Raw genomic sequence first — 24125 nt, forward strand, 5'->3', positions numbered from 1 at the left:
CCCCCACACACCAGCCAATTAGAGACCATAAATGTTATTCAATCTGTCTGATTCAGGTACCTCTCTTAAGAGTATATGAAGAACAACTTCAAAACTCAGGAATATATAAATTCAACAAAAAGATTAACTAAGACTAATGAACCCATTATATGGAATGAACAACATGCAATTTACTAACTACAGATATATATTATAGATAAAAGAGCCAGGTGTATGTAACCTTTTCCCAATTGGAATTTACTCTCACATCAAGTCTGGATATGTGAAGATTTATTTTCCAATATATTTTCAACAAAAAGAGAGTTTTACTTCAAATATTTTTAAAAAGGTGTATTAAAAGTTGTGATTCCCTCTATGAAGGAAATTGAAAAAGAGAGAATTCAACTCAGAAAAAAAGGAAGTAAAATGAGTGATACAAGCAAGGCTGTATGCATGCTAAGTCGCTTCAGTTGTGTCCGACTCTGTGCAATCCTATGGATTGTAGGCCACCAGGCTTCTCTGTCCATGGAATTTTCCAGGCAAGAATACTGGAGTGGTTTGCCATGACCCTCCTCCAGGGGATTTTCCCAACCCAGGGCTTGAACCGATTGATGTCTTACATCTCCTGCATTGGCAGGCAAGTTCTTTAGGACCACCTGGGAAGCCCCCAGGCGTGATTATTGGTATATAATACTTGCTGACTTGAGTTGGATCAAGATAAGGACATTGAGGCTTATGTAATAAAGTGAAGAGAAAGATATATTTTTTTAAAAAAGGCTGAGGGAAAGTAAATGCAGGCTTTAGAAACACACTACTAGGAATGAGAAGCCTACGATGGGTAAAGGAGGATCTGATGGCAAATTGATTGGCACGAAGCCACCAAGGGCTGGAGGAAGCCTGGCTGCAGAGTCAGGGAGGCTGCTGAGACACACGAGCCTGATGGGGTCAAGGAAGCTGAGCAAGGCTGACACAGCTCTGCTCACTGCCAGCTTTCAGCGATTATCTCTGAGGCCTCATAGGGACCCTACAATAAAAGTTTATTTATTTGAGAAGTAAACTGTCTGGGATCATAAAATGAGAAAGACATTCGCTCTGGGATGGAGGCCCAGAAAGACACAGAGCAGCCTCAGAGCCCCACTGAGCATCTGGCAGGACAGCTCGCACAGCTGCTGGGGAGCAAACGAGGATGAATGGAAAGTGACTCCTCGGACCTCACGGTCTGCAAAGGGCATGGACGAGATCCTGACAAGTGTCCTTATTTAGTCCATTGTCTTTCTGGCTTTACCCTTAGGAAGAGTGACAAGTCAGCTTTCATCCTCCAGGCTTGTTCAAGGGGTTTTACATAGAAGTCATTTAATCCTATTAACAACCCCGTGGAGTTTGTACTGTTATGATTTTCATTTTATAAACAAGGAAACTGATACACAGAAACATCTCTTGGCAAGTAAGTGATGGAGGGAGTAGCCACTGGAATCTAGTCGGTCTGACTGCACAGGTGTGCACATGTACTCCCAGGGTGAAGGTTTCATAGTAACTATCCAGCCATCCTCCTCCAAGCTGTGCTGGGAATGACCAGGGTGGTGACTGTCAGGGTGCACTGTAGGGGCCATCCCACACAGACAAATGCACCAGTGGTCGTGTCTGTGCTAAGCCAACACCCGATACACAAGCTGCTCACTCCAACCCCAAGAAGGGTTTGTGACCCCCTCTAGGTCAACAGACAGCCCACCCCTTGGCTACAGTCCAATAGTCCAAGCAGTGGGCGTCAGAATCCCATATGAACCATCTGAATCCTTCCACGAGATCTTTGCAACTGAAATTCAAAGATGAAGAGACATCTCTAGCTGCAGATCTTTCAGGATGTGACTTTGACAGTTGCTGAAGGCCATTTTTCCTACTGGGCAGAGAATGTCCATCTCTATTAACAGAGAAGGAAGCTTAAGTGGAACAGACGAGAGAGAGACAGAGAACCAGCGAGCGAACAACATTTGGGTTCTAGTCCGTGACACTCCAGAATGGCTCCAGGTCCTATGACGGTCCTTTGAGCTACTTCTACGCTCTTCGATAAATTGCTCGTTTTGTTTAGCCTAGTTTGGATTGGTTTTCTGTCCCTTGCTACTCAAAGCATCGTGGCTAAAGACTCTTCTCTCATTTTGCATCTCCATCACCACATCCTGTTTCTTCATCAGCTGAGGTGCTTCTCCGCGTGGACCACATCCCGTGTGGACCACATCCCGTGGCGGTTCACCTCCTATGCTGATTCACATCTGTCCACACCCTCTGCCATCTGATCCGTGGGCTGCAGAGGAGATTTCAGTCATTTCTACCTACAGTTCTCAAAGTTTAGCTTCCAGACACATATGTATAATACTCATATTGTCATGTCTCTAGATATCCCCATTTTAATTGCTATTACACAAATTAAGTGGAGGTTATTACACTTATGTCATCTTAACTAAGTACATATGCAAAGACTATTTCCAAATAGGGTCACATTCCAAGGTTCCAGGTAGAGGTGAAGTTTAAGGAGATATTATTTAACCCACTATAGGAAATGACTGCTAACAGGTATAGGGTTTCTTTTTCAAGTCATAAAAATGTCCTAAAATTGACTATGGTGATGACTGCTCTAGTCTATGAATATATTAAAAACCACTTAACTACATACATTAAATGAAAGAACTGTATGGGATGTGAATTATATCTCAGAAATAAAAACTATCTTAAGAAGCAAAAAGAATTAAGATTCAACAAGCTTCCAGTAATGGAACCTCTAAAAGATGTATAGGGAGAAGAAGAAAAATGATCCCAGGAAAAAGACAAAAAGTGTAGGAAAGTTGGAAGTTAAGTCCCTGAAGGTCAGAGACTTTGTTTTGCTTACTGGCTGAGTCCCTAGGTTTATAGTCGATGTTCAAAAATGACACGTTGAGGAACTTCCCTAGCGGTCCAGTGGCTGCCTCCATGCTCCCAGTGCAGGGGCACCCAGACAATTCCTGATCAGGGAACTAGATGTTGCTGCCACTAAGAGTTCACATGTTGCAACTAAAAATCCCGCATGCTGTAACTAAAGATCCTGCATACTGCAACGAAGATTGAAGGTCTCACATGCTAGAACTAAGACCCGTTGCAGCCAAATAATTAGATAAATACATATTTTTTAAAAATTGCATATTGGATAAATGGCTGATGAGCAAACAAATTGGTAAATGGGAACATAAATCTAAATAAACATTTTCATTAAACAATAAATTCTAACTTGTATGGTTAAACCAAAAAAAGGAAGATAAAAATAGTGGACAATAGCGTGTAAGCTGGGAGAATGTGATCAGTTAGAGCAATGAAATGCCTTGGCATTTTTGAGGCATGGGTTAAAACGACTGAGGGATGACAGACTTTGTAAATTAAATACGCATGAAAATATTTCAAAAGGAACCATTACGAGAATAAAGAGGGTATAACTTCCTAGCTAATTGAGCAAAAACTTAAAAAAAAAGAGAAAGGAAGCTCAGTTAATCCAATGGAATGTTGGAAAGGAGGAAAGAACAGATAATGTGGGACAATTAGAGAGCAAAAAAAGACAGAGGGTAGAAAAAAATGCACATATATCAGAAATAGATGTAAGTGGACTAAGCCTTCCATTTAAAAGACAGATTGTTATATTAGATTAAAAGTAAATCCAGCTATGTGTATTTCTTTCATAAATTTTATAAATATTACTTTGTATCTACTCAATGTATCATGAAAATATTCTTAAAAACTTAAATCTAGCTAAATGCCACCTAAAGATACATTTCTAAAGCAAGAACATGGGGAAAAATATACATAAAAAATATATTTTATATATTTAATTATATATGCAACTATACAAAATATATACTATGCTATGCTATGCTCAGTCACTTCAGTCATGTCCGACTCTGTGTGACCCCATAGACGGCAGCCCACCAGGCTCCCCCGTCCCTGGGATTCTCCAGGCAAGAACACTGGAGTGGGTTGCCATTTCCTTCTCCAATGCATGAAAGTGAAGTCGCTCAGTCGCTCAGTCGTGTCCGACTCCTAGCGACCCCATGGACTGCAGCCCACCAGGCCCCTCCGTCCATGGGATTTTCCAGGCAAGAGTACTGGAGTGGGTTGCCATTGCCTTAGGGCTTACCAAATCATGTTTCTAGAAGCTTCTGTTCACCAGGAGGGTATAACAATTCTAAATGCATATGTTCTTATTGACAGCCTCCAAACACAAAGAAAAACTGATAGGACAAAAAGGAAAATCTGGTGAACACATGAAATAATTTCAACATATGATATATTCTGTTCAGTATTCCAATGTGTGTATTGTCACCCCAACTAGATTGCAATAAATCAGCGGTGAGTGGGTGTTTTCCTTCCCAGTGAAAGGCCCTTTGTACTCTCGACCTCCTTTGAGCTTCATGTCCCTATGTGGTAGGAATGGTGTGGCCTCGCTGCAACAAAGGAGATAAAGTCATCTGTCCAAAATCGCACTGCTAAGTATCAGAGTTTGGATTTAAATTTAGTTTCGTTTGGCTCCAAAGAGCCAAGACCTTTACAGTGGATCCTGAAATAAGTATAAGACATCATTCCCCTTGCACGCATGCCCGTGCCTGCTCAGTCATGTCTGACTCCTTGTGACCCCATGGACTGTAGCCCACCAGGCTCCTCTGTCCATGGGATCCTCCAGGCAAGAATACTGGAGTGGGTTGCCATTTCCCTCTCCAGGGGATCTTCCCAACCCAGAGATTGAGTCTGCTTCTCTTGCATTAACAGGTGGGATTCTTTACCACTTGTACCACCTGGGTTACCATCCCCTGAGTTAGTGAAATTGAAATGGTACTCATCATGTAGAAGAATTTCAGTTGACACTGGCGACCTATACAAAACATGTGTCATTTTTCCAAGAGGCATATTATCAAGAGTCCACGCACAGGAGACACCTTCTAAAGTCTTGTACAATCATCATCCTCCTACAGCTCCCCAAATCTTGTCATTTTCTCCCTGACCTTCAGATAGCTTTGAAATGAGCTGAACTCACAATCCCAAGACATTCTGAGCTTTCTCAGCCTTAAAATCACATTATCCCTGTAACACAAAAATGCAGAGTTGTTTGGGTTAGGAACGAATTCATACTTTAAAATGTAAAGCCTTTTAAAACCTGTTTAAAATGGATTTTCTGCTTTCATTCAGCAATTATCCTCCATCAAACAGAAAGAGAAAAGGAAAACCAAAACCGGTCCCAGTGACAGCAGTTGGCAGAAAAAGAAATAGAGAAAAATAAAGTCTAGAAATAAAAACAGCATATTTGTCCTTATGTTTCAAGAACCAGAGACCTCGCAAGACGGGGCCTGCTTCTCTTCACCAGGGATAGCAGAGGATGCTCAAGACAGACCACGGCTCATCTCACGTCACAAAGAACCCCGGAGCAAGATGGAGACGTGCATACTCACAGTCCACCACAAGAGGGCGCTCATCAAAAGGGAGTGAAAGGTCATCCTGCCCTAAATATGCACCGGAAGAGTAAATCCCTGTCTGAAAAGCCTGAGAATATTTTTATCATCAGGCGCTGCTGCTAGATGGTTTGGTAAAACAATGATCCAAATTAAGATTTTTTTTTTCCCTCCAATACTATTTTTGTGTCGTCAATCCCATTTCTGTAATGAATTCTAAGAGACATTCTATAAAGAATGAAAACAGTTTCCTGTCTGTATGGCAAAACAGAAATCAAATAAACTGCTCACATAAAATAATTACAGTAAGAGTCAGCAATGAGTGAATTTTATTTTAGGTAGACTTAGTTAAAAAAAATTGGGAGAATAAAAGGGATTCAGCCTGCATTTCCCTTTTAGAAAGGGAGGGAGGGAAGATGTGAATTTAAATTTCAATTTCTTATGAACTATTGAAGAGTGAAAAACTTGAGTTCAAATTCCAGTTTTATCTTCAAAAAATGTTGTTAGCGGCTGTCTCAGCGTCACTGATCTCCATATCATTGGTACAGGGTTTGTCTTGGATGACTCTCCTTTAAATGACTTCCACTAATAAAGCCATTGTTGTCATTCAGTCACTCAGTCCTGTAGGACTCTTTTGAGACCCCACGGACTGTAGCCCATCAGATTCCTCTGTCCATGGGATTTCCCAGGCAATATTACTGCAGTGGGTTGCCATTTCCTTCTCCAGGGGATCTTCCTAACCCAGGAATCAAACCGGCTTCTCTTGCTTGGCAGGCAGGTTCTCTACCCCTGAGCCACTGGGAAGCCCAGCAAATCCATCCTATAGATCTAATCTGTTAACCAGGAATCTGTTAGGTTTCCAGGCACCCAGCAGCCAGGAAGTGGTGTGCGCCCTGCAGGCCAGACAAGCTCTTTGGTTGGGCATTTCTGTGTTTGAATGCTGGCTCCATTTCTTACTAGATACTTGTAACTTCAGGTTAGTCTTTTAATATGCCTCAACCTGATTCCTTATCTGTAAAATGCACATAATAATAGAGCATAGATAAGGTTTGGGAATTAGAGGTCTAAACTACTATGTGTAAAATAAATAAGCTGTAAGGATATATTGTACAACACGGGGAATATAGTCAACCATTTATAATAACTACGCCTGGAGCATAACTTTAAAAATTGTGAATCACTATGTTGTACACCTGAAACTTAGTTCAGTTCAGTTCAGTCGCTCAGTCACGTCCGACTCTTTGTTTCCCATGGACTGCAGCACAGAAACTTATACAATATTCATTAACTACACCTCAATTTAAAAACTAATAGAGTATGGAACAATTGTAAAGACTCAATGAGATTAAACAATAGAAAGAATATAGTAAGGTGCTTTGTCCAAAAATGTGCTCGATAAATGTTAATTATTAGACTTCATTTACTCACAAATATTTATTGATTGCCTTTGCTGTGCCAGGTATATTTTGAGTGCTTGGGATACATCCATGAACAAAAGTACAAATGACCCCTGCCATTGGGAGTTTGTATTCTATCAAAGGCGGAGAAGGCAATGGCACCCCACTCCAGTACTCTTGCCTGGAAAATCCCATGGACGGAGGAGCCTGGTAGGCTGCAGTCCATGGGGTCGCTGAGTCAGACACAACTGAGCGACTTCACTTTCACTTTTCACTTTCATGCATTGGAGAAGGAAATGGCAACCCACTCCAGTGTTCTTGCCTGGAGAATCCCAGGGACGGGGGAGCCTGTTGGGCTGCCGTCTATGGGGTCACACAGAGTCGGACACGACTGAAGTGACTTAGCATAGCATTCTATCAAAGGAAGGCAGACAGTCAACGACAGCCATTATAAGTAAGTAACATATGCTAGAAGGGAAGAAGGTAACCAGAGCTATGGAAAAGAAAACTTGCGGCCAAGTAGTGCTAATGTTAAAGAACCCACCAGCCAATGCAGGAGACTTAAGAGACGCTGGTTCGATCCCTGAGTCGGGAAGATCCCCTGGAGGAGCAAATGGCAACCCACTCCAGTATCCTTGCCTGGAGAATCCCTTGGACACAGGAATCTGGCGGGCTACAGTCCATAGGGTCGCACAGAGTTGGACACGAATGAAGCGACTTAGCACGCAGACAGGCAAGACTTTCTCTGCATGGTGTACAATTCTCTGAGCTTTGCAAATGCATATGGTTACGCAGGCACTGTCATCATGAAGATGCACAACAGTGAGGGCACCCTACTGAGACATTCCGTGTGTCCCTGTGTGGTCAGCCTCTCTCTCTGCCCACGGCAATCATTGATCTGTCTCCTGTTCCTATAGGTTTTGCTCTTCCAGCATGTCATATAAATGAAATCACCCGCTATGTGATCTTTTGAGCCTGGCTTCTTTCACTTAGCATAACGTATGTGGGATTCATCCATTTTATTGCATATACCAGCAGTCTGTTCCTTTTTCTGTTGTATGGGAGAACCAGCAGTGTGTAGAGCATTTAAACTGTTTTCAGTTTTGGGCAATTATGAACCAAGCCGTTAAAATCAGTCATCTACAGGTTTTCGTGTGAACATTATGTATTCATTTTTCTTGGATAAACATACAGAAGTGAAATTGTTGGAGCAGGTAGTGTATTAAACTTTTTAAGGAAATGCCAAACTGTTTTCCAAAGGGACTGTCACCATTTTACATCCCTGCCAACAATATAGGATGGTTGTTCTGGATCCTCAACAGCACTTGGTATTATCAGTTTTTCCTTTATTATTGCTATTTTCCCAATTCCAGTAGGTTTATTTCATTGTGGTTTTAATGTATATTTCCCTAGTGACAATGTTGAGCATCTTTTCACATGCTTACTTGCCATCCATATAAATTCCTCAGTGAAATGTCTATTCAAATCTTTTGTTATTTTTAATTGCTTTGCTTGTTTTTTTTATTGGGCTTCCCTGGTAGCTCAGATAGTTTAAAAAAAAAAAAATCTGCCTGCAAGGCAGTAGCTACAGGTTCGATTCCTGGGTCAGGAAGATCCCCTGGAAAAGGGCATGGCAACCCACTCCAGTATTCTTGCCTGGAGAATCCCATGGACAGAGGAGCCTGGCATGCTACAGTTCATGGGGTTGCAAAAGAGTCAGACACAACTCAGCAACTAAACAACTATTACAACATATACACCAAAACAACTAAAACCTAGATCAGATAGAGTGTTCAGAAGCCATATTAAGGAAGAAGAAAGGAAAAAATTCAGCTGCAAACTTGCAATGAGATGCTTATTTGTTCTCTGAGCTTCCTATATTATCTTCCTGGGCAAAAAAAAAAAAAATTCTTTTTGTTGTTAATTGGAGGAAAATAATTTTTTTCATGAGAGGAAAACGTTTTCCTTCACTAATTCTCAGACAAATTTGTCACATAATTTCTTATATAAAAGATCCATAAGAAATATTGACTAGCATCATGAAAACCACAGTTTTGCAAGAGATGCAAGAATTTCTTCGTAGGAAATTGCATTGCATTCCATCTTCCAAATAATCTATCAGAACACAGCATGTAGGAAAACTCAATGTATTCATATCCAGTCTCTCAACATGGTCACTGGTACACGTGAGTCAAAATCACCTGGTGTTATTCGTGTGTGTGTGTGTGTGTGTGTGTGTTAGTCATTCAGTTGTGTCTGACTCTTCCACCCCACAGACTCTAGCCTCCCATGCTCCTCTGACTATAGAATTCTCCAGGCAAGAATACTGAAGTGGGTTGCCATTCCCTTCTCCAGGGGATCTTCCCAACCCAGGGATCGAACTCAGGTCTCCTGCATTGCAGGCAGATTCTTTACCATCTGAACCACTGGGGAAGCTGGTGTTAGTTGATACACATGCAAATTCCTAAATCCTATCCCAGAAAAACTCATTCAAAATTTGAGTAGACAGGGCCCAGGAACCTGGTACATTAGAGTTTGAAAAACCACCCCGATTGAAAAATATGGCTACTTTTAGGTCCCATAGAATGCAGAAACAGAAATGGAAGGATTTGGGGAAATGAATAATAAATAACATGCCCTTTAAACCATCTCTCAATATTAATTGCTTCCACTGTGCTTTTGGCAGCCAATTAAGTGCTGAGTTCTTTGGTAAGGGCCTAGGGTGCAAACCTTCAATATTATTGACTGAACCTTGGCAATTTAAATACTTTGAAGTGTGTAAGTCTACCAAAGAAGCCGTACTATAGATCATCTCTTGAAAAAAAGTCTCGATAAACACTTGAATTAAAAAAAAAAATGAGGTTGATCATATTTTCACTTCTATTTGCCCAAACTATCAGCTGTATGGATGTGAGAGTTGGACTGTGAAGAAGGCTGAGCGCCAAAGAATTGATGCTTTTGAACTGTGGTGTTGGAGGAGACTCTTGAGAGTCCCTTGGACTGCAAGGAGATCCAACCAGTCCATTCTGAAGGAGATCAGCCCTGGGGTTGCTTTGGAAGGAATGATGCTAAAGCTGAAACTCCAGTACTTTGGCCACCTCATGCAAAGAGTTGACTGATTGGAAAAGACTCTGATGCTGGGAGGGATTGGGGGCAGGAGGAGAAGGGGACGACAGAGGATGAGATGGCTGGATGGCATCACTGACTCGATGGACGTGAGTCTGAGTGAACTCCAGGAGTTGGTGATGGTCAGGGAGGCCTGGCGTGCTGCGATTCACGGGGTCGCAAAGAGTCTGACACGACTGAGCGACTGATCTGATCTGATCAGCTGTAAGCATGTTAGCACACTTTATGTTAGTGTCTGCACCACCCATCACAAATGGGACATAAATATTTTTGTGAAAGTGAAAGTTGCTCAATTGTGTCCGACTCTCGGCAACCCCATGAACTATACACTCCATGGATTTCTTCAGGCCAGAATACTGGAGTGGGTCACTGTTCCCTTCTCCAGGGGGTCTTCCTAACCCAGGAATCAAACCCAGGTCTCCCCCATTGCAGGCAGATTCTTTACCAGCTGAGCCACCAGGGGCTTTTTTATTTTACGTACTTGTTTTCTGCTGTGCTAGGTCTTCGTCGTTCCTTGGGTTTTTCTCTGGTTGCAGCAAGCAGAGGCTACGCTTCTTTGCGGCAAGCACGGGCTTCACATCGCAGTGGTTTATCTTGCTGCAGAGCGCAGGCTCTAGGATGCTCAGGCGTCAGCAGTTGTGGTTCCTGGGCTCTAGAGCACAGACTCAGTAGCCAAGGCACACGGGCTGAGGTGCCCCGAGGCATGCGGGATCTTCCCAGGCCAGGGATTGAACTCGTGTCTCCTGCATTGGCAGGCAGATTCTTTACCACCGAGCCACCAGGGAAGCCCACAGATGGGGCATAAACACAGACCAGGAGACCCTTAACTTGGAAATACCTTGCCTGAAGCTTTAGTTCACGTATGAGCCAGGAAGTCACAAACCATAGTTCTTTAAAACTATTCTCAAGGTTAGATTGTACTCCCACACTTCGTTGAGGTTATTGAAGTGTTACAGTCTATGTTTTGTGAATCTCCTCATTCTTACTTCAGTAAACCTCTGGAGGATTTGTCAATTTTCTCGTTAAAAACAAGATAAACAGAAGAGGCAAACCAGTGAGAAACAGAAATTTCAAGTCTAGAAAACATTGCATTTATTTTATAATCCCATTTATATTTAGATCTAGTGCATGCCCAGAAGACCTTGATATACATTTATTTCCTTGGGAGGAGATGCCAGCCTGTATAACAATATCTGCAGTCATTATCTCTGTCTGGTAGCAGATCACATTTGTTAAGCCCTTGTGGGCATGTGTGAATGCTGGATGAGTTATAATTCCTCTATAAGTATTTACATTCTAGGGGTAAAAACTCCACGTTAACATTGAATGTTAGAATAACTTGGATTCCTAAAACCCAGCAGAAAACTAGGAAAACGACTCCCACTGAAAATAACATGCTTTTGAGCTTTAAATCCACGCAATGAAACATACCACTCTTCCTATCAGAATATGCAAAGAAAACCAATAACCATCACTCATTGTTTGCTTTGGAACGATTGGAAAAACAAAAGATGTGAACATTATATTTGACTTATGACTAGATTTAACTTTCATTGCTGTTTAACCCAATCCTTTTCACCTCATGAGCTGAAAAATTCTGGTTCTCATTCAATACAGACCATCCTTTCTTCTCCCCACCCCCAACTTGAGCTCTTAAGGAATGTATTTCCTAGAGGAATTTTCTGGTCTGCGTTCTCATTCCCGCACCGCACACGGTGTGATGCACACACATAAGTATATACTTTGTGCTGTTTACCCTTAAAGGTCCGATGTGGATGGCTACCCTAACAGCTGACTCCTTTTCAATATGCAGTTGATAATAGCTGGAAGTTCCCTTAGAGTTCCCCAATTTTTAAACATTAAGTCTTTTAGACTCATTCCAGGCCATTTCCTTTTCTAGTCTTTGACTCTTTCTTGAAATGACCCCTTTTAGTTCAGCCAAATGTAAACAGAACTGAATTTTAGCCCTGCTCTTACAGGGCTGTGTTTAGATTGTGATTTACTTCAGGCCAATGCTTTCCAAAGGAGTAGATTTTGATCTCTGGGAATCCTTGAAGGTGAATAATGACAAGGATCGGGAAGGCAAAATTCAAATTATATATATATATATATTTGTTCATCATTCTTATGTTAGAGGGGGAAAAACTAGATTTAGAGGCAAGTAAAAAGCATCTAAGCATGAACAGACACTGTCATAATTCAAAAACACAGAACTATTAACCATTAAAATAACTGTTTACTTATACCTCCATATTATTTCAAAATGGATTTTATTATGGTGCTCAGTCGCTCAGTCATGTCTGACTCTTGTGACACCATGGTCTGTGGCCCACCAGGCTCCTCTGTTCGTGGGATTTCCAGGCAAGAATACTGGAGTAGGTTGCCATGCTCTCCTCCAAGGGATCTTCCCGACCTGGGGATCGAACCTGAGTCTCCTTTGTCTCCTGAATTGTAGGTGGATCCTTTACCACAGAGCCACCAGGGAAGCCCTTAATTTTATTATATGATCCATTTATATGAAATATCCACAATAAGCATATTTGTAGAGTCAGAAAGGAGACTGGTCGTTGCCTAGGTCTGGAGGGTGGAGATGGGGAGAAATGGGGAGAGGCTGCTCGGGGCGCAAGGCTTCTTCTGGAGATGATGAAAATGTTCTGAAACCGGACAGTGGCGAAGGTTGCTCAGCTCTGTGCATAAACTGAAAACCACTGTACTGTACGCTCTGAAAGGGGGGGATGTTATGGCTTTGTGCATCAGGTCCCAATAAAGCTGTTATTTTTTAAATGTACATGGTTCCCACCCAACAATAAGAAGATAATAAATAACCCAATAGAAAATGCACAAAGGATATGTATTGGGAACTCTCAGAAGAGGAACCAGAATTAGATAAATAAGTGGTTCCCCCCACAAAAGGTCGGGGAAAATGCAGAGGGCAGACAACAAGGAGATGTGTAAGCCCATTATATTGGCAAAAATAGTAACAATTCCAAATGATATCAGGATGTGAAAGTGAAATTCTCACTTTCCCACACAGCTGGTGGGAATGTAAATTGGTACAAGAGCTTCAGAGGGCGATTTGGCAACATCTCAAAGATAAGCATAGCCTCCCACCTGGCACTTCCGTTTCATTTCTCAGCACACTCTGGCACAGCAGCGTGAAGATATTTGGACAGGGACATCCGTCAGCATCGTTTGTAATAGGGAAAAAAGGAAACAACTGAAGGATCTATCAATAATGGGATGGGGAATTAAATTGTAGTACATGTTTACAACAGAATACCGTATACCACTAAAGTAAATTAGGTTCACTGGGGGAACCTTTGGCAGTCAATGCAAAAAAAAGGAAATTTGATCAATCACAGAATCAGACCCCGATGGAAAAACACACAACTCTTCCTGACACTAAGATCCAAGGGAAACTTCCCCCAGGGTTTTCAGAAAGAGATAACAACCATGGAAGTTGAGTAATTAACATCCTCTCTGTCATTCTCTCACGCATAAGAGACCCTCATTTCCACAAAGACACATCCCTGTGCTTCAGTCTCCAAGCGTCTGGCTTTGCCAGAAGATTCATTTTTGAGAGCAGGGGTTAGAAACTGGGTGCCAAAGTACTTTGCTTGGCAGCATGGTGTTTAAGATTTTTTTTTAATTTGAATGCCTTCAGGTGGGACATATACTCCTTGGAGGAGCTTGGTAAAAACTTTCTGCCATGATGAACATGCTCTATTACCTGCACTGTCCAGAGTGGTAGCTGACAGTCCTATGCAGCAACCTACTAAGTACGTGAAATGTGGCTGGTTTAGTAGAAGAACAGAATTTAAATTAAATTTAATTTTAATGTAAATAGTCATGTGTGTCTCGTGGTGACCCTACTGGGCAGTACAGCTCTAGAAGACCACAGGTCCCACCATTTTCTACTTTATTAAACCTCCCACCCTCAACATCACACATTTAGGTCGTCTGGCCCCTAGAGGTATTTTTGTATGTCAATCATGTTCTAAAGTACCACATTTGGAGGAAGGACAGATTGTCATTTTATTGTATATCCTCTTTTGTTCATTGATTCAATACTCTTTCTACATATATCAGTCTGGGGCAACACAGCACTTACCATCTCGGGGGCAGCACAGACAAATCAGTCTATGACAGCCCTGCAGGGATGGGCTATGTGTGTGACGGGGGAAAAGCAAGCTCCATGGGGGCCACGCAGGATGGAGGTGCTCTGCAAGGGAGAACTAGGAATAAGCATTAATCAGCTGCGGGGAGGAGCAGTTTTCAGAAGAGGAAACAGCGTGACCTCCTCTACAGATTCAAAGAAATTCACTAGAATTTAGAATGCGGGGGTAGAGGATTGTGAAAGATTGTCAAAGGGTGAGATCCTGCAGGATGTTTGACCTGACTTTGGACTTTGTCCTGAAGGCAACAGAAAATCACTGAAACATTTTACACAGAGGAGTAGATTCTTATGATCTCTACATTCAAAGAAACCCACAAGAATTACCATGTGATCCATTAATTCCACTTCTGTAGATACCAAAAAAATTGAAAGCAAGGTCTTGAATATGTATTTGTATGCCCTTGTTCATAGCACCACTATTCACAATAGCCAAGCGATGGAGACAACTCAGTGTCCATCAACAGATGAGTGGATAAATAAAATATAGTCTATACATACAGTGGAATATTATTTGGTCTTAAACAAGAAGGAAATTCTGACACATGCTACTATATGGATGAATCTTAAAGACATTATACTAAGTGAACAGGTTAGAGAAAAAAAGAGAGATAGTATATGATTCCACTTATATGAGGTAACTAGAACATTCAGATTCACAGAGACAGAGAGTAAAATGGTGGTTACCAGGGACTGGGGGGAGGAGGGAATGGGAAGTTATTGTTTAATGGGTACAGAGTTTCAGTTTGGGAAGATGCAAACTGTTTCAGAGATGGATGGTGGTGATGGTTGCATAACAATAATTTATTATATAAATTATTGTTATATATTGTTATATAACAATAATAAATAACAATATTTAATGTCAGTGAACTGTATACTTAGAAGTGGTTAAAATGGTAAATTGTCTGCTATGCATATTTTATCCTAATAAAGAATAAATGAATAAAATTAAATAAACTCTTCATTATTTCTTGCACAAACTCTGTAAAACCCTCCTTACTGATCTCTTTGGGACCATTCTTGATCCCTTTTACAAAGTTTATTTTCTACTCAATAGTGCAAGTGATGGATGAAACATGAGTCAGGTCACCTCCTCTCTGGCTGAACAGTTTTCAGTGGCTGGACAGTCTCTAGATATCTGGTCCCTCATCACCTCCCTGGCCTCCTTTCCTCCACTTTCCAAAGGCTGACTCCACTCCAACCTCATTGGTCTCTTTGAGCTTACCAAGAAAGCTCTTTACGTTAGGTCTTTCTCATTCTGGAACATCCTTTCCTCTGATGTTCACCTAGTTTGCTTTCTTACTTCATTCTGAAGGTAATATTACCCTTCAAACACCTTCCTTGACCTCCTATAAATATGGCTACCTTGCTTTCCTTCATAGCACTCAACCCACCCTTCATTTTAGTATATATCCATTTGTTAATTTCTTGTCTGTCTCTCTTGCAATGTTAAGTTCCATGAAGACTAGGACTTAGTTTTGGGTGCTACTGAATCCCAGTCACTGGAACAGAGGCAGTCATGCAGGAAACGTTCAATAAATATGTGGTGAATGAAAGAAAAATGATAGTTCTGTTTCAGCAAGATTGTGAGGATGGATTGCAGTGGGGACTAGAATGGGAGAAACCAGGTTGGGTGGCTGCTTCTTAATCACACAAGTGGTTAAAACAGCCAGGATGGATGATGGTGAGTGTGGTACACAAGGAGATTCAGGGAGACAGATATTTAGAAGAGGAAATCAAGAGGCGGGATGATGGGTTCATTCAACGAAGTAGAAGAGTCAGAAAGAGGAGCAGGTTTGCAGGAGAAGTGAACTCCATCTTAAACTCAGAGTGGACTTTCTTCATAGAAATATACAGTGGGCAGTTCAATTTCTTCAACAGAGAAATCTGGGTTAGAAATGCAGATTTGGCAGTTCATAAATATAATCTCAGTGGAAATTTTGATAACTGTTGAGCAGCAGTTAGTTGGAGGTTATACTGTTTGAATTAGTATTTAAATGTACATATTCACTGCTGCCAGTTAAACAGACTTATGTGCTCTCACAGTCAGCCAAGCTGGTCATATTTTTTAAACTGTAAGGAATGCAGGAAATGAAACTTCTATTTAAAAAAAAATTGGGGTAATGCTACTCTTTTTTAAATTGTGACTGGGTCAATTTTAATGGATGATATCCAATCTTAAACCATATATTCTATAATCCACCTAATTAAAAATACAGATTAATGTTTAGCCTTTATGGGAACATCATTATCCTTTATATTTAAAAAATAATCTCCTAATCCAACTCATCATTTCACTTACGTGGAAATAATATCCTTTGGATGTTAGTGACCCACCCATCTGAAAGTGAAAGTGTTAGTTGCTCAGTCATATCCGACTCTTTGTGACCCCAGAGACTGTAGCCCGCCAGGCTCCTCTGTCCATAGGATTTCCCAGGCAAGAATACTGAAGTGGGTTGTCATTGCCTCCTTCTTTGACCCAGGGATCGAACCAGCATCTCCTGCATTGCAGGCAGATTCTTTGCCACTGAGCCATTGGGGAAGCCCAGCTCACACAGTTGGATGTAACAAAATAGAACTGGACTCCAGAGCTCCTACTGTTTCTCAGTAGTTCATAATCGTGGGCACACTGTTTTGATTTCTGTTTCGGTGTATCTTTGGAGGATTCCTTCAAAACTGCTCATCACGACTGTGTGTGGTTAACTAAGGCCAAAGCTACCCAGAGATCCTACGGTTAACAGCTGTCCCACCCAGGGAAGCATTGTTAGACACCAAGTCTTCACTCTTCATTAGTTTTCTGCAAAGGTGAATATGTACAAGAACTGCTTGAAAATAGAGATATGGCCTCCAAGACATGCTCAGGATACTAAAAAGGACAAGGCATCTCTGCCTTCTTGATTTAAAGTCTGGACTTTGCAACCACTCCAGGCCTCTTCTCCAACGTATTTCTTACTTCATGGAAATACACTTTCAGATGATGTCCCTAAGGATCAAAGTTCAGTGCCCACATCTAGCAATGAAACCTTACCTTAGAAGCAGAATAAAGAGCCATCTCAATTGTGAGGGTCACTCGATCAGAGCTGGTCATTTTCTGACCATGGTGGAAACTAATTATGTCAGACTCTTTTATCACATGTGTAATTACAAAGGCAATCAACTTTATTTTTTTAACTTTTTGTTTTGTATTAGGGTGTAACTGATTAACAATGTTGTGATAGTTTCAGCTGAAGAGCAAAGAGACTCAGCCATGCATGTATATGTATCCATTCTCCCCCAAACTCTCCTCCCACCCAGGCTGTAACTGCGGCAAACTCTTTAAATGGCTACCCCAAGCCTCCCTGACTTCTCCTTAGACCTTCCTACTACAAATTCCTCACTGAAGTGCAGATAGCCAAGGGACTCAATTCAGATCCATGAGACACAAGCAGAAGTCTTCCCAGGCAGATGCTGGTAGTTGGCATGATCCTATTCCCATTTCCCTTCCCTCCTTATGGATGCGATGGCTTGAGCTACAGCAGCTTTCTTGTGTTTATGAAGGAAGTGAAAGTGAAGTTGCTCAGTCATGTCTGACTCTTTGCGACCCCATGGACTGTAGCCTACCAGGCTCCTCTGTCCGTGGGATTTTCCAGGCAATAGTACTGGAGCGGATTGCCATTTCCTTCTCCAGGGGATCCTCGAGACCCAGGGATCAGACCCAGGTCTCCCGCATTGTAGACAGACGCTTTACCGCCTAAGCCACCAGGGAAGCACTTATGAAGGAAAGAGCCAAGCAAATCACACAATAGGGGCCCTCCCATTGTCTCACTGCTGAACCAAAACCCACCAATGCCAGATCTCTCAAGTGAGAAAAGTTATTCTCTTTTTGTTTAAGCCACTGAAGATGTATTTTCTGTTTCCCACCTCTAAATGCAATTATATTAGATTAGTCAATCTAATTATGGGGAGGTGGTGGTGAAGTGGTAGAAGAAATGGGAGAATTGGGTTCTTTTAGATTAAGTAAGTTTTATTATTTTAATTTTTAAACATAAATAAATTATAAATAAATACGATTATAGCCAAAACACTAATGAAACAACTCAAGTTGAAAGGGTTGGGGACGGGGGTAGGATCTATCAGAATATTTGTAGTTGGAAGCTAGTGTGTATATGAGTGTACACATTATAACTATGTGGGTGTGTATATAGCCCCCAACACCTTCTCTCCGAATTGGGAATTATTTGTGCATAAGGTTTTCTTATGAGGTCCAGTTTGATCCCTTTATACCACCATAATCAAGCATCAAAATAAAATTTTAAAAAATGTAAAAAATGACCTAGAGAGTCAATATCTGAAGACAACTTTCATACACAAGGAAACTTTCCTAATTTGTTAAAGACTGAAAATTGCCCCTAAAATTTCAGAATATATCCTAGGAGCATGAAATTGTACAAACCATTAGAGATCCTCTTAGGCCATTTGTGAAGCTCTCTAGGGCTGCACCCGCAGGACCATGTGCTGAAGAGATTAGGGAAAATCTGCTTTGCTCAGCCTGGGACTCGGGCTCCATGCGTGTCCTGACACGACCCTGTGACAGCCCACTCCCTCGTCTGTGCAGTACGCAGGGCCTCCGCTGACTAAGGAACTGCGAGCCCTGGGCTCTGTTGCTATCAACACCTTGGCCACATCACTGCCAACCATCTGCTGGCTTTCCCTGCCTCCATCACTCTGCAAAGATCACGGTTCAATCTGTTCTTTCACACCAGGGCCAAAGCTTCCTGATTGACAATGCTAGTCAACTCAAAAGTCTAGATCTTGCCAACACTGGATTTTTCCTTAGGTCCTTGGTGGGTTTCCACCCAGTTCTACAAATAACAAGAGTAGGAGGCCTTTGAAATCCAGAGGCATGTTCTTGGTTCTCTGACTTTGCAGGTAACAGCTGAGCACGTGTCTCAGCATTATGTTGTCATCCTTGATTTGACCACCAGGCTAGGAAACACCGAAATGGGTGAAGTTAGCCCACCCTGGCTCTGTTAGGACACCTGCTGGCACCCTCAGAGCTTCTTCTTTTCCCAGGTGCCACCTGATGACTCTCTGCCCACCCAGAACCCTCCCCTGGAAACTACACACAGGTGTCCCCAGCCAATCGCTTGCCACACCGGGGAGAGAGGCCCTTCATGAATAACTTAGCCTAGACTTAAGGTTGTATGCATTGTGGGCACTGGCTCTTTAACAACCACCCCAAATCCAAAGGCATGAATCAGGTGGTACTATTTCAGGCACCAGTTGACAGGCTGCTGGGAGACATTCTTCAGCAGCAGCGACCCCAAGCATGTCTAGATCCAGCCTGCCTTCATTAGAAGCCTCTGGATTCTCACTTTTGTGAGACATTTTGATTACTCTAGCACTGACAAATAGCAAAATAAAAATGAATACAACCTGCACACATTTTTTTGTGTCCTCTTTCTACCATCAGCTATTTCTTAAATCAAGTCATCTTTTTTACTAACCATAGAAGTTGTAAAACAGTGTCAATGTTTGCTGGAAATCCTAGAAGCTCACCAAACTAGCCAACCTGTAGGTACACCACACTGTTGTAACCACACACAGGCAAAACTTGTCCAAACAAGGCAGAAAAACAGCCCATTGGGTCACTTTCCTTCACATTACTGTCATTTTCCAGTGGCCACTAAGAGTCATCTGGTCGGTCTCTCTAATCATGAATATTCCCTATTGTGACATTGTTGTTCAGTCGCTCAGTTGTATCTGACTCTTTGTGACCCCATGGACTGCAGCACACCAGGCTTCCCTGTCCTTAACTATCTCCCAGTTTGCTCAAACTCATGCCCATTGAGTCAGTGATGCCATCCAACCATTGCATCCTGTCGTCCCTTTCTCCTCCTGCCCCATTCTTTCCCAGCATCAGGGGCTTTTCCAATGAGTCAGCTCTTCACATCAGGTGGCCAAAGTATTGGACTTTCAGCTTCAGCATCAGTACTTCTAATGAATATTCAAGGTTGATTTCATAGTCTATATTTTGTTTCATGAATTAATTTCTTTGTTTTTCTAGTTAATACAAATGAAACATCACCTGATTTTTCTCTCACTCAATGCAGCATAGACTCCCCCACTAGCTCTGCAAATTATTTTTTTTCAGTGGTATGTGGAAGCTGGCAGAATAAGTGATCTGTTATTTGTCCTGCTGCAGTGGCTTATGAAGAAAAAAGCATGACAATTATAAGAGCAATGTTTTGAGTACTTAAGGTTGATGTAACTAATTTCAAAAGTCCTTGGATCATCGTAGGCTTCTCCCCTACCTTCTGCCAGATCTTTTAGGTCCTGTTAAAAGAGCCTCTAAAATCATGGGAATTGTGTTCAAAGTAATTTAAGAAAACAAACTTTACACCTTTGCAAAAATAGTCCACTGGGAATTATTGGTGTCAGTTTTCAACCCTGACAGACTGCCTGGTGTGAATTTCACCTGCCATTTGTTAAGGATCCCAAGGATTGATTCAGGGCAGCTGGGGGAGTCAACAGGCAACTCCTTATAACATAATTAGAAGGGAACCCTTTGTCCCAGGAGTGTTTTTCTCTTTCTTTCCTGCCCTCTGCAGTATGAGCTCCAGGTCTAAAAATGCTACTTCTTAGCAGAAGCATAACAAGCAACAGGCAAATGCATTCTCGTCTGTGATGGAAAGCAAGCCCACACGGCTCATTCTTACTGGGATAAAAACAAACCAACACGGAGACAAAATGCATTGCGAGGCATACGAGCCCATGGGTGGAAGATTTCACCTCAGAGGCTGTTTCTGTCATGTGATGGGCAGGTGCTCAAAGGCACCAGTTCTGTTAACCAGTCCTGCTGTGTGTGCCCTTCTCTCCCGCTACTTCCCTGGGTGAGGCATCACGCGAAGCCTCTGTTCTCCCAGGTGTGAAACAAGCACAATGATAACCTCACACATCAGGTACCTCCGTGAGGACTGGACTCACAGTCATGCCCCTGTCTACATCTGTGTCACTTTCCTTGCCTGCACCCACAACCCCCCCGTGAAAATCTGCAAGGGGAATTTCTGTTTCTTTCTCTGTCTTTATCACAGCCTCTTTTTCTATTCCCACTGTTGACACAGTCTCTCTAGTTCTACTCACTTCCATCTGGCTGCCAATTCATTCCCACAAAGCCAGATGGAATTACAACCCAACACTGTACCGTTCAAATGTGGATTTCCTCCTTGTCCCATACATCCTAGCTGTACTTTGATAAGATGAGACTCTTTGGACATCATAAAGTGATGATTACTTTGTAGTGTTACATGTTCGAAGGTCAAAAAGAAATACAGGAGGGAGAGTTTTATCCAGTTTCTTTCTTTTTTTTTTTTTGGTTTAATTTTTTATTTTTGACCACTCTGCACAGGATTTTAGTTTCCTGACCAGAGATCAAACCCGAACTCCTTGCACTGGAAGCACAAAGTCCTAACCACTGGACCACCAAGCAAGTCCCCAGTTTCCTTTTTAAACCGTATGCTTCCAGTCAATCTGATGGGATTACATAGTGAACTTGTATAAGAAGTAATTTTGCATCTATTGCCTGCTAATCTGCAAAAAAAAAAATAGGGGGAAGAATAGGACTATTGTGCAATGAATTAGCTCAGTTTTAACAAGTTTTGTTAGGTGAATGATATCCTCAAATGCTTTATGGATTAAAAAATCCCAGCACTGGAGGTACAAAAACATATCTGTAAAACAACCCCAAGCCCATCAGCTGTTTTCCTTACCTGTGCTTCTGAAGGGAACAGAATTCAGTATTAATTTCATGACAATTTTTTTCTAAAGCTAGGATCAAATCGGAGAAGGCAATGGCACCCCACTCCAGTACTCTTGCCTGGAAAATCCCATGGACGGAGGAGCCTGGTGCACTGCAGTCCATGGGATCCCTAGGAGTTGGACACAACTGAGTGCCTTCACTTTCACTTTTCACTTTCATGCATTGGAGAAGGAAATGGCAACCCACTCCAGTGTTCTTGCCTGGAGAATCCCAGGGACGGGGGAGCCTGGTGGGCTGCCGTCTATGGGGTCGCACAGAGTTGGACACTACTGACGCACCTTAGCAGCAGCAGCAGCAGCAGGATCAAATCACGGCTCTTCAAAAAACTTTGAGAAGGAATACATTTTTAGAGGCAGGGTTGTGAAAGTCCTAGAGTTATGTTCGACTGTTTGTGACCCCATGGATTGTAGTCTTCCAGGCTCCTCTGTCCATGGAATTCTCCAGGCAAGAGGCAGGGTTACCTGGAAGTATGCAGAGGCTGAGAAATGAAGCTTTAGACTAATGTAGGTTCAAATTCCTGCTCTTCTACTCATCAGCTATATAACTTGGACAGATTACAAAGCCTTGGTTTCCTCATCTCAAAAAGAGGAATGAGAGCATTTTTTGTAAGATTTGTGGCATTCTGTATGTAAAAGAGGCTGAGCACAAATAGTGGAGTTTTCGACTTGGGATTGGATCCTGGCATTGTTATGTGACCTTGACCTTGCTATGCATTCCAGCACCATTATAGCTTAAATGGAACCATGATACATGTTTTACAAGAGTGCTGTAGAATTAAACGAGACTCTACTACAGGGGTCAGTAAACTTTTTCTCACAGGGTAAGATAATAAATATTTTAGACTTTGCAGGCCTTGAGGTCTTTGTCACAACTATTCAGTTCTGTCCTGGTCACAAAAAAGCAGCCATAGATAATGTTGAAGTGAATGGACATGGCTATGTTCCCATAAAACTTTACTCATGAAAACAAGTCATGAGCCAGATTTTGTCCATAGGCTGTATTTTGCCAATTCCTACTCTAGAGATGATTAATAAAAGATAAAAACTGTAGTAAGGAACACAATCTTTTTAATTCACATAACGGATAATAGATGAGAGACAAAGAGAAAGAACTGAAGATTCAGTCTTTCCTTAGACATCAATATGCTTTTACATAATTATTCCATGTTATGGTAGCTCAGCTGGTAAAGAATCCACCTGCAATGCAGGAGACCCTGGATCAGTTCCTGGGTCGGGAAGATCCTCTGGAGATAGGCTACCCACTCCAGTATTCTTGCCTGGAGAATCCCATGGACAGAGTTGCCTGGTGGGCTACAGTCCAAGGGGTCGCAAAGAGTCAGACATCACTGAGCAACTAAGCACAGCACAGCATATATCCATATGAATTCTATGAACAATAATACTGCATATGTTGTTGTATAGCAGAAACTAGCACATTATAGACTAGTTATATTACAACTTAAAATAGTTTTAAACTAGTGCAATAAACAATAAAAATACATGTACTCCAGTATTCTTAGCAACACTGTTTATAATAGCCAAGACCTGGAAGCAACCTAAATGTCTGTTGACAGATGAATGGATAAAGAAGATGTGAAGATGTGGTGTGTGTGTATATATATATATAATGGACTATTATTCAGCCATAGAAAAGAAAGAAATAATGTTATTTACAGCAAACTGGATGGACCTAGAGATTATCACACTAAGTGAAGTAAGTCAGACAAATATCATAGGATATCACTTATCAGTTTAGTTCAGTTCAGTTCAGTCGCTCAGTCGTGTCCGACTCTTTGCGACCCCATGAATCGCAGCACGCCAGGCCTCCCTGTCCATCACCAACTCCCAGAGTTCACTCAAACTCATGTCCATTGAGTCGGTGATGCCATCCAGCCATCTCATCTTCTGTCGTCCCCTTTTCCTCCTGCCCCCAATCCCTCCCAGCATCGAGTCTTTTCCAATGAGTTAACTCTTCACATGAGGTGGCCAAAGTACTGGAGTTTCAGCTTTAGCATCATTCCTTCCAAAGAATACCCAGAACTGATCTCCTTTAGAATGGACTGGTTGGATCTCCTTGCAGTCCAAGGGACTCTCAAGAGTCTTCTCCAACACCACAGTTCAAAAGCATCAATTCTTCGGCACTCAGCCTTCTTCACAGTCCAACTCTCACATCCATACATGACACAGGAA

This window comes from Bison bison, unplaced genomic scaffold (assembly GCF_000754665.1).
Source record: "Bison bison bison isolate TAMUID 2011002044 unplaced genomic scaffold, Bison_UMD1.0 scf7180017864274, whole genome shotgun sequence".
Classification (NCBI taxonomy): Eukaryota; Metazoa; Chordata; class Mammalia; order Artiodactyla; family Bovidae; genus Bison; species Bison bison.